The sequence below is a fragment of the Periplaneta americana genome, chromosome 1 (assembly GCF_040183065.1).
Source record: "Periplaneta americana isolate PAMFEO1 chromosome 1, P.americana_PAMFEO1_priV1, whole genome shotgun sequence".
Classification (NCBI taxonomy): Eukaryota; Metazoa; Arthropoda; class Insecta; order Blattodea; family Blattidae; genus Periplaneta; species Periplaneta americana.
Window position 1 is genome coordinate 94250134 of NC_091117.1, and position 13877 is coordinate 94264010.

Genomic DNA, 13877 nt, shown 5'->3' on the forward strand with positions numbered 1-13877 from the left:
TACACGCTCAATTATTCCTCACCATATTCACATTTAAAATGCTTCCAGTCGTTTCTCTTCACTTCGTCGTAATGTCGTGTTCTGCCCCCATACAATGCAAAACGCCACACAAAGCACTTCAGTAGTATCGCCCGTATTCCTTTTCCAGAACTCCGCATAACATGCTCCTTTTTCTATTAAAAGCTTCCTTTCTCGTTCCTATTCTCCATTTGGCTTCCTGGCAGCAGCTCATGTTACTGTTTACAGTAAGCCTACTCCAAAAGTATTTGAAGCTGTTCACTTGTTCTACTGCCTCATCTCGAATTCGCATTTTTACTTTCTTTATTTTTCTTCCGACATGCATGGTCTTCGTCTTGTTTCAAGTTATTTTCATCTCATACTGCTCACAGCTGCCATTTAACTCCAGTAGCATATCCTTTCGTATCATATGCTCTTATACTAACGATGCTGTATCATCAGTAAATGTTATACACTTTTCATTTTTTTTTTCATTTAATTTATTACATTCCATAGATGTTACATGAGCAATGGAGCTTTAAGATGTGGAACAAGTCAAAATTTTACAATATTATAATTAAAATTTTTATAAATTTAAAAAATTTTTACAATATTTTACAATTTTTATAGTTTTACAATTTTATAATTTTCTACAATTTTTTTTTTCATTTTTTTTTTAATATTTTGGGAAGCTGTAGTGAAATGATGTGAAGCCCGAGGATTTGCCAAAATATTACCCGGCATTTGCCTTATGGTTGGGGAAAACCTCGGTAAAAACCCAACCAGGTAATCAGACTATTCTTATTCTTCTGCCTTCTATTATTACTCTTCCCATGTTCTGAAAACATTACTTCACTAAATTCTCCAAGTACAGGGTTGTTTCCGATCTCTGATAACGAATTTGAATGACATTATGTAATAACAGGAGTCACACAACAGCTGAACTGTGATGCGAGGTGACAGACCAGTAGTGAGTGATCTCATAGTCAGAGTGCACGGCGACTCACAGCAGAAATTCCCAAGAAAATCGAGCGTTTTGGGAAGAATAGTCTACATTACGACCCTTTCCAATGCCAAGTACGGTTAAGAGAAAATAAAAGAAGCCTGCAATAAACGAGGTTTCGTTATTTCCAAGAAAGGCATCTTCTTTGTACTTAATAAGATTGGTAAAGCTCGAATGGAATTAAATTTATCATCTCGTGTGGTGCGGCGACTTGTGACGGGAGTTGATTTGCTTGCTTTTTCCACTCTGAAATTAATCCCATCCGAGCTTTGTCAGTCTTATTAGGTACACACAAGATATCTTTCTTGGAAATTATGAAACCACGTTTTTTGCAGGCTCCTATGATTTTCACGTAACTGTACTTAGCATCGGAAAGGTTTGTTATGTATCCCTCCCAAATGGGCTTACATTTTCTTGGGCATTGCTACTGTGATAGACCGTGCACTCTGATTATGAAATCACTCACTACTGGTCTGTCACCTCTCGCCGCAATTCAGCTATCGGTGTGATTGCTGACGCACATGACGTCATTCATATTCGTTATCAGAGATCGGAAAGAACCCTTAGTATATGTTGAAAATCGTAGGTGATGAAAGGCAGCCTTGTCGTATTACTCTCTCTATTCCACTTCCCTCTGTCATTTCTTCTCCTATCGTGACTTTGACTAGTTGTTTCATATGAAGATTACTGAGTAGCTGCTTCTGTTTCCAATCCACATCAATAAAATTATCTGCAGAGTCCCCTAAACTTTAATAACAGTTAAACATTTATTGGTATTGTAATATTACAGCGTGCGAAAAGAGTGCATATTGAGTCGCATTTAAATATGTGCCATTCTTATTACAGATAGGTCTAGATATACGTGCTTAAAATATGTGGGAAACCATGACATTTTCAAATAATTATATTTTTATTTTGGGCACTTATTTTGACAGCTCATTCATTCATTTAGTGTTCTGCCCAAGGGCAGGTTTTTCACTGCAAACCCAGATTTCTTCCTATTTTCTGCCTTTCTCTTTCCAAGTTATGGGCATATAATTGTACAAATTAATCAGTTTGCAGCTTGTTAACAATAATAACTTGAGAGTTACATTATCCTAGGAATATATGAAGACAGTATCATGGCTGCCCTTAATAAATAAATTTATTACATTAACTTAAGAACACAAGACCTATTTACGTCAATAAATAAAGGAACCGTTATTTCCACTGCTAATCTTTCCTTTACCTAGCGAGTTCACATCCATTGCCAGCTCTTGACTCTTCATAAATTTTAATTCATGTTGTTGTAATTAATTTATAGCAATTATTCAACAGCAAATATAGCTATGTTAACATCCGAAGTGTAAAATTAATGCCAAGAGTGACTTTCACCTTGGCGATCAGACTTCGAGTCAACAACGTTACTAGCTGGTTTCTCTAGAGAAATCCACAATTACGAGTGATTTTGGACTTACTCATAAGAATTCGAGTTACTAAAGTGACCAGTTTATATCTCTATAGAAGTTCAAAATTACGAGTAACTTTCGAATTATTGATAAGATTTTGAGTCGCTAAAGTGACTAGTTTATTTATCTAGAGAAGTTCACAATTACGAGTGACTTTGGACTTATCGACAAGATTTCGAGTTACTAAAGTCACTAGTTTATTTCTATAGAGAAGTTAAAAATTACGAGTGACTATGGACATATCGATAAGACTTCGAGTTACTAAAGTGACTAGATTATTTCTCTACAGAAGTTCAAAATTACGAGTGACTTTGGAATTATCGATAAGACTTCGAGATACTAAAGTCACTAGTTTATTTCTCTAGAGAAATTCAAAATTACGAGTGACTTTTGACTTACCGATAACACTTCGAGATACTAAAGTGGCTAGTTTATTTCTCTAGAGAAGTTCTAAATTACGAGTGACTTTGGACTTATCGATAAGATTTCAAGTTACTAAAGTGACTAGTTTATTTCTCTAGAGAAGTTCAAAATTACTTGTGACTTCGGATTTACCAATATGACTTCGAAATACTAAAGTGGCTAGTTTATTTCTGTAGAGAAGTTCAAACTTACGAGTGAATTTTGACTCATCGATACGACTTCGAGCTACTGAAGAGATTAGTTTATTCCTCTAGAGAAGTTCAAAACTACTTGTGACTTTGGACTTATCGATAAGACTTTGAGTTACTAAAGTGGCTAGTTTATTTCTCTAGAGGAGTTAAAAACTACGAGTGACTTTCGACTTATCGATAAGGCTTCGAGTTACTAAAGTGACTAGTTTATTTCTCTAGAGAAATTCAAAACTACGAGTGAGTTTGGTATTATCGATAAGACTTCGAGTTACTAAACTGACTAGCTTATTTCTGTAGAGAAGTTCAAAATTACGAGTGAATTTTGACTTATCGATAAGACTTCGAGTTACTAAAGCGACTAGTTTGTTTCTCTAGAGAAGTTCAAAACTACGAATGACTTTGGACTTAGCCTATCGTTAACACTTTGTGTTACTGAAGTGACTAGTTTATTTCTGTAGAGAAGTTCAAAATTACGAGTGACTTTGGACTTACCGATAAGACTTTGAGTCACTAAAGTGATTAGCTTATTTCTCTAGAGAAGTTCAAAATTGCGAGTGAATTTTGACTTATCAATAATACTCCGAGATACTAAAGTGTCAAGTTTATTTCTCTATAGAAGTTCAAAATTACGAGTGACTTTCGAATTATTGATAAGATTTTGAATCGCTAAAGTGACTAGTTTATTTATCTAGAGAAGTTCGCAATTACGAGTGACTTTGGACTTATCGACAAGACTTCGAGTTACTAAAGTGACTAGTTTATTTCTCTAGAGAAGTTAAAAATTACGAGTGACTTTGGACATATCGATAAGACTTCGAGTTACTACAGTGACTTATTCATTTCTCTACAGAAGTTCACAATTACGAGTGACTTTGGACTTATCGTCAAGACTTCGAGTTACTAAAGTCACTAGTTTATTTCTCTAGAGAAGTTCAAAATTACGAGTGACTTTGGACTTATCGATAAGACTTCGAGTTATTAATTTCACTAGTTTATTTCCCTAGAGAAGTTCAAAATTACGAGTGACTTTCGACTTAATGATACGACTCCGAAATGCTATAGTCACTAGTTTAATTCTCTAGAGACGTTCAAAATTACGAGTGACTTTGTACTTACTGATAAGAATTCGAGATACTAAAGTCACTAGTTTATTTCTCTAGAGATGTTCACAATTACGAGTGACATTGGACTTACCGATAAGACTTCGAGATACTAAAGTCACTAGTTTTTTTTTCTCTAGAGAAGTTCACAATCACGAGTGACTTCGGACTTACCGATAAGACTTCGAGTTACTAAAGTCACTAGTTATTTCTCTAGAGAAGTTCACAATTACGAGTGGCTTTGACTTACCCATAAGACTTCGAGATACTAAAGTCACTAGTTTATTTCTCTAGAGTAGTTCACAGTTACGAGTGGCTTTGACTTACCGATAAGACTTCGAGTTACTAAAGTCACTAGTTATTTCTCTAGAGAAGTTATCAATTACGAGTGGCTTTGACTTACCGATAAGACTTCGAGTTACTAAAGTCACTAGTTATTTCTCTAGAGAAGTTCACAATTACGAGTGGCTTTGACTTACCGATAAGACTTCGAATTACTAAAGTCACTAGTTTATTTCTCTAGAGAAGTTCACAATTACGAATGGCTTTGACTTACCGATAAGAATTCGAGTTACTAAAGTCACTAGTTATTTCTCTAGAGAAGTTATTTATTACGAGTGGCTTTGACTTACCGATAAGACTTCGAGTTACTAAAGTCACTAGTTATTTCTCTAGAGAAGTTCACAATTACGAGTGGCTTTGACTTACCGATAAGACTTCGAGTTACTAAAGTCACTAGTTTATTTCTCTAGAGAAGTTCACAATTACGAGTGGTTTTGACTTACTGATAAGACTTCGAAATACTAAAGTCACTAGTTATTTCTCTAGAGAAGTTATCAATTACGAGTGGCTTTGACTTACCTATAAGACTTCGAGTTACTAAAGTCACTAGTTATTTCTCTAGAGAAGTTCACAATTACGAGTGGCTTTGACTTACCGATAAGACTTCGAGTTACTAAAGTCACTAGTTTATTTCTCTAGAGAAGTTCACAATTACGAGTGACTTTGACTTACCGATAAGACTTGGAGTTACTAAAGTCACTAGTTATTTCTCTAGAGAAGTTCACAATTACGAGTGGCTTTGACTTACCGATAAGACTTCGAGTTGCTAAAGTCACTAGTTTATTTCTCTAGAGAAGTTCACAATTACGAGTGGCTTTGACTTACCGATAAGACTTGGAGTTACTAAAGTCACTAGTTTATTTCTCTAGAGAAGTTCACAATTACGAGTGGCTTTGACTTACCGATAAGACTTCGAGATACTAAAGTCACTGGTTTATTTCTCTAGAGTAGTTCACAATTACGAGTGGCTTTGACTTACCGATAAGACTTCGAGTTACTAAAGTCACTAGTTATTTCTCTAGAGAAGTTCACAATTACGAGTGGCTTTGACTTACCGATAAGACTTCGAGTTGCTAAAGTCACTAGTTTATTTCTCTAGAGAAGTTCACAATTACGAGTGGCTTTGACTTACCGATAAGACTTGGAGTTACTAAAGTCACTAGTTTATTTCTCTAGAGAAGTTCACAATTACGAGTGGCTTTGACTTACCGATAAGACTTCGAGATACTAAAGTCACTGGTTTATTTCTCTAGAGTAGTTCACAATTACGAGTGCCTTTGACTTACCGATAAGACTTCGAGTTACTAAAGTCACTAGTTATTTCTCTAGAGAAGTTCACAATTACGAGTGGCTTTGACTTACCGATAAGACTTCGAGTTGCTAAAGTCACTAGTTTATTTCTCTAGAGAAGTTCACAATTACGAGTGGCTTTGACTTACCGATAAGACTTGGAGTTACTAAAGTCACTAGTTTATTTCTCTAGAGAAGTTCACAATTACGAGTGGCTTTGACTTACCGATAAGACTTCGAGATACTAAAGTCACTGGTTTATTTCTCTAGAGTAGTTCACAATTACGAGTGGCTTTGACTTACCGATAAGACTTCGAGTTACTAAAGTCACTAGTTATTTCTCTAGAGAAGTTATCAATTACGAGTGGCTTTGACTTACCGATAAGACTTCGAGTTGCTAAAGTCACTAGTTTATTTCTCTAGAGAAGTTCACAATTACGAGTGGCTTTGACTTACCGATAAGACTTCGAGTTACTAAAGTCACTAGTTATTTCTCTAGAGAAGTTATCAATTACGAGTGGCTTTGACTTACCGATAAGATTTCGACTTATCAAAGTGACTAGTTTATTTCTCTAGAGAAGTTAAAAATTACACTGACTTTGTGGACTTACCGATAAGACTTCGAGATACTAAAGTGACTAGTTTATTTCTCTAGAGAAGTTCAAATTTACGAGTTACGTTGGATTTACCGATAAGACTTCGAGATACTAAAGTCACTAGTTTTTTCTCTAGAGTAGTTCACAATTACGAGTGACTTTGGACTTATCGATAAGGCTTCGAGTCACTAGTTTCAGCAGTAATAATAAATGTTTCCCATAGGAGGTTTGAGATGTAAAAGAAATCGAATGACCAACATGCTCAATATTAATTTTACAAAATAAATTAAAACGTGCATTTAAGGCAAACAACGTTAATATATGTACAATATGCACCTAGATACTTTCATTTTCACCTGCGAAACATGTTCAGAAAAAATATACTAAGTTTTTAGGTATATGCACATTCAATAAAATTATGAAAAAATATTGCGTCAACTACGAAGTCAAATAATAAGTTTCATGTTCCCCTGTAGATGAATGTCAGAGATCATTGTAAGTGGCTATTAACTTGTTTGATCATAATTTGTTTGTGATTTTGTAATATTAGTTCTTAATATTATGTTCTTGCCCATATTTTTTACCTAGTTGAGAACAAAATGCATGGTTTCTGTTACGTGTGTCGAAAACTTATATAACTTTTCCTAATTTCACGCTTTAAAATCCATTTCTTTTTCCTTTTGTATAAAAGTTAAAGGACACCACCTGTGAGTTACTGTGGTTATGAACTTGGAATCTTAAGTCGTTAAACTTCGCTTTAATGCATCTTATTGTCAAGGATACAGCATATTGTATTTTCTTAAAATCATTAAAACATGCTGTAGAGAACTTCAGTAAAAGAAAATTATACTTTCTAATTTTATCTTTTCTTTGGTTTTAAAGTATGATCGTCTTTGAAAGTAACATAAAACTGACATTGGCCTCTACTTAAATTGTCGTTTACTAGTGTGATAAAAAATTAAAATCAAAATAGTTTTAAGTTCTATTAGAGAAATGTGTTTATAAATACAAAATAAAATTAAATTGTTTATATAATTTACTAATTCCCAGCGAACATGGGCCTAACTGCAGGGTAGTTGAACTGGCAAATTTCCACCTACCAGTTATTGTAGTTGTCAATATTATTATTGTTATTATTGTTATTATTATTATTATTATTATTATTATTATTATTATTATTATTATTATTATTATTATTATTATTACTATATCCATTTCTTTTGTTTGCCTGCGTAAGACTAAGGAGGTCGCACATACGTTCAGGAAAGCATTTCTTCGGTATTACCACGAGACATTTTAAGAATGCGATTGTCACTTAGTCATGAAAGCTCAAAGTGACAACAATCCAATGAATTATCCTCTCTTCTTATAGTGAAAAATCACTACCTTTCATGTAGTTTTCGGTATTTAATTGTCCAAAATAAAAATCTGTCCTATAAGCATCAGTGGGTTACTACTTTTATCCATCGAGCAGTCCGTGGCTAGGTAGCTGGGCTTCGAAGAATTAATAGATGACCTTACCAAATTCAAAGCAAGGTGGAACGAGTTTTAAGATAGGAAATATGTACCGGTAGGGTAAAAGTTGGTAATATTGTGATGCGGGTAATATTATGATAGTTCATTTTGAGAATTTATTACAATTTTACTGAGCGAGAGGAGGACCGGTTTTGTATAGCAACTTGTCCACGAACATTCCCTTAATATTTTGACGCAAAAAAACTGATCTTCTTCTCGTTCAGTAAAATTGTAATAGATTCTCAAATAGAACTATCACAATATTACAAATATTTACCCTACATATATTTATCAAATTTAACTAGAAATTCATTCTGAATATATGTTCTGTATAGTTGAATCGTAAATTGCAAATACCTACATGTCCATATGAGTACATTTTTCAGTAGATACAAAAAACCAATTATCATAAAAAGTGTTTCGTATTTTGAGGTGACTATTGTTTTTTTATTAAAGCATAATAATGAGTTCTAGTTTATGACACACATAAACTTTTATTTTTTATTTGGTGTTTTCTGGAAAAAAGAAATCTGAATTGCCTGGACAAATGGGGTGTCTGAAATTCACGATTAGTAACAATCAATGTAATCTTTAACCACTTTTTAGGTGAAGAAGACAGAGAAGAACAATTTCTTTCACCATATAAATTACTAAACTTACGAAGAAATTGAGAAAAACACACAAACATACAAAAATGTAGAATGTTGTGAGTTGCATAGGTTTAATTCTTTAATCTTCTTTCATCTTATAAAAAAACAAAGAAAAGCCAATTAAATATTTGTTTAGTTTCTAAAAACTTCACATGCCCTGGATTTGTGATGTTTCTGCGATTGCCTACAATTCACCGTAACTTATTGCCGCTTTAAAATGAACACTGGACGTGTGAGATTTCTACATCGCTAGAATTACCTATTTATGGATATTATAACCATGTGAAAAACTGAACATGAGATAAATTGTGACTTGTGGGGTTTTCACGGTTCACTTGTTGCTTAGTCAACTGCCCGACGACATGCTGGAACCTCATAAGTGACACCAATAAGATATCACTCATGAGACAATTATGAATTTTATTTAGATTTACGTATTTCTAATATATATATATATATATGGTATATGCATTAGATCTTATGAAATATATAAGGATATCATTTTGTAGAACTCAAAATTTGTGGGGTGGACACTTGAAAACTAATCCAGGGACCGCCAAGTTTTTGGTTGCGCCACTGCCAGAAAATGCAATTTTTATACTTGCTTGTAATTCGCTTCGGCTTAGAAACGTGGACCCTTACGAAATGAACGAGTAATGTAGTCGTGGCATAAAATAGATTGAAAATTGTTTGATTCCAACCTTCTTGTCTTAAATCGTACTAAAACTATGGTTGTACCATTTTCGCTAACATCTGTTGGTTTGAAATCTCCTGATTCGCTCTTATAATTAAAAATTCACACATCCAATCACTGTTCTTCTATTAATTTTGTAACTGTCCTATTCTAAATTAAACTCCTCGAGTTAAGTAACTCGGAACAATAATTTGCCATATATTACGGGCGCTAGCGATTTGCAAAATTGGTGTCGAATTTGTTTACAATGGCTGATTAGTGATTACTCCTGTGAAATTATGTAATATATAGTGGCATCTCTCTCATTGCTCGACTGAATTTTTCGTAAAGCTAACTGATTTTAAGATAGGTGAGATGGGGATTTCTTTAAAATATATAAAACCCTAAAGTTTCTAAAATAAATATATTTTCAATATATATATATATATATATATATATACATATATATATATATATGCACTGAATTTTGTTACTCTGATTTATCCTCTTATGAATGAGCTAGACTTTGCGAGTCTGAAGTTTACTTCACAAAAAAGCGTTTTTGTGGAAAACATTGTAAGATGAGTTTGGATTTACAGCTCTATAGTGCACAGAAGTTGGCAACAGTGATTACACGTCATGTTTGCCTTCCCTCGTCACTGCACCCACCGACTCCAGCCACTTGATGTCTCTTTCTTCGGGCCTTTGAAAACATATGATCAGGCCGTTACAAAGTGGCTGAGGAACCATTCTGAATGGGTGATAACATAGTTTCGAATTGCGGACTTAATGTCTGAAGTCTAGGGAAAAGCTGCAACCATCACCAATGCATTGGGTGGATTTTCTTCAACAAGAATTTTTCCACTCAATTCGGAGATATTTCCTGATCACTTATTTAGTCCTGCAGCGCCCACAGACAGACCTCTAACGAATGCAGTCCCTACGGACGGGCCAAAGGGTGCAACACAGAAGAGCAGTTCAACAACAAGGAATGCAAAAGAACATACGATAGAGCCGTCAACAACAACTGCTCCAGCAGCGGAAACGTCACAAACGAGTTCTTCACCTCATGTGACACAGCAAGAGATCTCCCCGATTCTCTCTGGCACTAGATCTGTGGCGAGAAGAAAGAGAACACATGAAGGGTTCCAAATCGAGCATGTCTTTTATTAACCAATTAAAATTAAAAGAACCTGAAAGAAGAGCTGTAGAAGAAAGGTATTCAGCAAACAGGAAAAACACAGCTTCAGTTTGATCTAAGCAATGGGGACCAAGATGAAGAGAGTGACTTCGATGGCGATGTTGAGAACGATGCACCTTGTCTGTACTGCAATGAATTTTACAGCCAATATAAACCAGAAGAAACATGGCTACAGTGCAAGAAATGTTTCTCATGGGCACACAATGAATGTACAAATATAGCTAAGAGAACAATTTTTTTTGAACTATGTAAAAATTAACTTAAGTGTGTGATTTTACCCTAGTAACTTGGGTAAAATGACATAGTTTGTCTATTTCCAAACATACCTTTCAGTTAAAGATTGTCAGTATTTTCCACTTTCTGTTGATCTTAATATATGTGTTAATGCTGTAGTATCAGTTATATATAATTGACCAAAACAAATTTGGTAAGAATACATATTTTTTTCAAGATTTCCTTAAGGTATGTCATTTTAGGTCTAGTTCCCCTATGTATGTATATATGTGTGTGTGTGTGTGTATGTATGTGTGAATGTATGTATGTATGTATGTATGTATTTATTATGATTATTATTATTATTATTATTATTATTATTATTATTATTATCATTATTATTATTATTATACAGATGACTGGGATATATTTCGCCGTTAAACTGCTTTCTTTCGTATCTTGTGGCATTCGTGAAACTTCCGAAGTGTATAGGATCTGTAATAAAAATCAGGGTCGTATTTCTCATCGACGCCAAATTCTTCGAAGCGAGGAGACAGGATCGCACGCAAGTACAAATTGCGAGATTTTACAGCTGTACGGGTTGTATGAGCGCGGATCATAAGGAGAAACCTTGATGATGTCACAACGGATTGAAATATTCGGGGGCGCTGTAGGAGTAGGCCACACCCTTCTCCATGCAGCTCCTCCAGCTGCCTGTGCCACACGGAGGGCGGGCGGGTGGCCAGGCATTCTGCACCGCTCTCAACCCCCCTCAACCCCACCAGCCCACCCACCACCCGCCTCAATACATCAATAATCTTTCCTCTCAGCTGAGGGGTGTCAACGGTTTTCTTTTCACAACGGATTTCAATTGCCCTGTATAATATCTGACATTACTATCTTCCACCTTCTGACCTAAATAAGTTTTATTGCGATTCTCACGTTTTTAGTACAGAGAATTCAGGCGCGTTTCCATATTTTCCAAACTTTTGTTTCCAATGTTGTTAATTCCATCGGCTTGAATTTGTTTATATAATATGTAGGTAGAGAAATGTATATATTCGCATAAATACAGCTGAAAACCTTTTCAATATTATATTCTAGCTATAATTTGGAACTTCACAACCCTTCTATTTGCAGATGACCAGGTTGTAATATAAAATTCAAAAGATAACTTACAGGAAGCTAAGTTACATATAGGCCTAAGGTAAGCCTCCCTAAGTTCTCCATCTTAAGCAAATTTATTTTTAAATTGATGATGAAGCCATATTTCCAAAAGTATAAAAAAAATTGCGTTGCAATATTGATGCTAAAGAGCATCTTAAATAAAAATGTCGTCAAGAATAAGATATTGCTTCTCGCACAAAAACAAGAAAGGCAGAGGAATGTAACTTGCGCAGTTAGGACGCATGTGTTCCTAAGTTCGCCACTTGTGTGCCTGCTGTAAATAAATACTATTTTATTATCATCAGAGTACAGATGTAATATATTTTAATACAGAAAAAATGGTCATAGTAGGAATTTAACGAAGTTTTATTATTAATAAATTATCACAGAATTAATAATTTTAGTATTTCTTTACTTATACAATATCTAAAATATCACTCATTTACACATTAAACTTAAAATTTAATCAGTTTAACTGTCACCTTTTTAAAATGATCTCAGAGAAGCAGCAAAGAATGGTCCTAAGTTGGCCATGGAGGAAGCTGCAGTGACCGAGGCGAGTGAAGCCGCGGGCGTAATGTGAACTATCGCGATGCAGTATTACGAACGCAGGAGCAGTAGCGCCACGGCTCCGGGTTGCAGGACTCCACTGGCCTTGGTCGAGTAATACCTACGGAGCAGATGTTATACCGGCAACCACAGTTAACACAATATGGCGACTACCTCATAGCAAGAGATACTGGTAATGCACCTTGCGTATTCAACAAAGTCCTAACGCATCATACATCAAGTTACTGCTGCCAAATTTTGGCCAAATATCGTATCTTAACGAAAATGACGAGTGGCAAACTTTGGAGACTTGAACTTAGAGATACCTACCTTACACTTACAAAAACCATAAAAGAATATAATTTAACAATATCTATACAAAAAACAAAATCAATGGTATTCAAAGATCAGTCGCCGATAAGAAGTAAAATTGTCATAAATAACCAAATTACCGAACAGGTAAATCAGTTTAAATATTTAGGTAATATTGTTTCATAATCTGAATGTAATACTAATCATAAAGGTTACTGGTGTAATTAACAGTGTTTTAAAATCAAAACAAACTTTAACTAAACCCCGGATAAGATTGTATAACGTATTGACTCTTCCGGGTTTACTATATGGTTGTGAAAACTGAACAATCAAGACAAAAAATAAATCAAGAATAATTGAGGAGTACATTAAATATTGAAGAAGAACAGCAGGTTACAAATGGAACGACTACAAAACAATAATTAATTTAATAGTCTGACCCAATATTTTGGGTTTGCCTTGCGACACAGAATAGCTCACAATAAAATTTAAAATGAAATTTTATATAAGCAGGTTTCAAACAAAAGAGATTAAGACATAAGAAAAAAAATAAAACCTAGTACAATTTAAATTGAGTGGACACCATAAAGATGCAGGCGAAATATCGCTACAAAATATTTTATTATGGTGGTGACGATGGTATCTTCAGCTCGTATTTTTCCCTCCACTTTACAAATGCTTTCGGAATGGTGCCTCTCGTTCCGAAGGAGAGACCGGTAACTGTGATATGAATTTTGAAAGAATTGAGAATGACATCAGCCATTGAATAAATTTCAAATTATAAGCCAAAGTGGATACAACATGTCAACAGGATTCCCCGCAAAAGATATCCTAGATTACTAAACAATGACATCCAGGCGGATACAGAAAACCCTCAGATACCACTAAAGAGACTTCTCGATTCTAATATGAGACAGGAACGGGCCAATCTGTGGCCCAACTCCTTGGAAGCTAGATGATGATGATGATGATGAATATTTATTTTTTCCAGAGCGTTTCCGCGGTTTGTTCCCCACCTTTTCTCTTCTTTCCAACAGAGGATAGTGTCTTCTGCCATTTATTGCGCTGCACCACATTTGTGCTTTGCTGAATTTAAGTCTTCTGATATTTCGCTGCTTCAGTTGTTTGACATTTCTTCCGCTTTTTTTTTCATTACTCATAACATAAAGCGTATGAAATCGTATTCAGATAATTACGTTGCAGGATT